Below are 1,265 nucleotides of genomic sequence, written 5' to 3' on the forward strand. Positions count from 1 at the left end.
GGCAGCAAATCACACTGCCACGTGTGTACCTATGCAACAATTTTGCATGTTCTTCACATGTACCCCAAAACCTAAAATGCAATAAAATAAATAAAGGGGGAAAAAAAACAGACATAACCTTTACCACTGTCTGTATCCCTAGATTTCTGGCCACTATTATCACCAGAGACAAAACTATTTCATACAACAGCTGTACAGCTCAGTTGTTTTTCTTCATCTTTATGGGTATAACTGAATTTTACCTTCTAACAGCCATGTCCTATGATCGTTATGTAGCCATCTGCAAGCCCCTGCATTATATGGCCATCATGAGCAAGAGAGTCTGCATATTGCTCGTCTTTTGTGCTTGGTTAGCAGGGTTCTTAAATATCTTCCCACCAGTTATTCTTTTTCTCCAGTTAGATTACTGTGGCTCCAATGTCATTGACCACTTTGCTTGTGACTATTTCCCTCTATTGCAATTATCCTGTTCAGACACATGGCTTCTAGAAGTGATTGGCTTTTACTCTGCAATAATAAGTCTGCTTTTCACTTTGGCATTGTTCATTCTATCGTACATGTTCATCATTAGGACAATTTTGAAACTTCCTTCTGCTAATCAGTGAAAAAAGGCATTTCTACATGTTCCTCTCACATGATTGTCATTTCCATTTCCTATGGAAGCTGCATATTCATGTATGCTAATCCTTCTGCAAAAGAAAGCGCATCACTGACCAAAGGAGTAGCTATTCTCAATACTTCTGTTGCTCCTATGATGAATCCATTTATATACACCCTGAGGAATCAGGAAGTGAAGCAAGTCTTCAAGGACACCATCCAAAAGGCTATGTTTTTCTCTGGTAAATGAAAGTATTAATAAGGTTTTTAAAAATCAAGTTACAGTAAATGCTTTCTGTTATATATATCCTCTCAATACTCTCTTTCCTTCATTATAGTTACACATGCATTTTTTAATTTCTATATCAAAATTTCCACCTCATTGTATTCAACACATTTGATAAAGCTGAATATTGCTTCATAGTTTTCTAAAAATTAAAGCATTTTATTCATGTGTATTTGGATGAAGTAGAAAATCTGAGTGAATGAATATGATTTTGATGGGAGTGGCTAGCTTTGGAAGAGACTACGCATTTACTTTGATGATGTAAGTGTCAGGATGGAGGGGGACATGGGAACTATTCATTCTTACCAGGTATTAGATATGAATGTTCTTAGGAAATGTCATTGTACTTGGCATTTCTGTTAAATCAAATGTTCACAATCAC

At 36.0% G+C, this 1,265-nt stretch overlaps 1 pseudogene; it reads left to right on the forward strand.

Annotated features, from left to right (window-relative positions):
* LOC108284932 overlaps positions 1 to 847 on the forward strand; it is a 16,752-nt pseudogene extending 15,905 nt beyond the window's left edge.
* Positions 848 to 1,265: the final 418 nt, after the last annotated feature.

Source organism: Cebus imitator, unplaced genomic scaffold (assembly GCF_001604975.1).
Source record: "Cebus imitator isolate Cc_AM_T3 unplaced genomic scaffold, Cebus_imitator-1.0 Scaffold285, whole genome shotgun sequence".
Lineage (NCBI taxonomy): Eukaryota > Metazoa > Chordata > Mammalia > Primates > Cebidae > Cebus > Cebus imitator.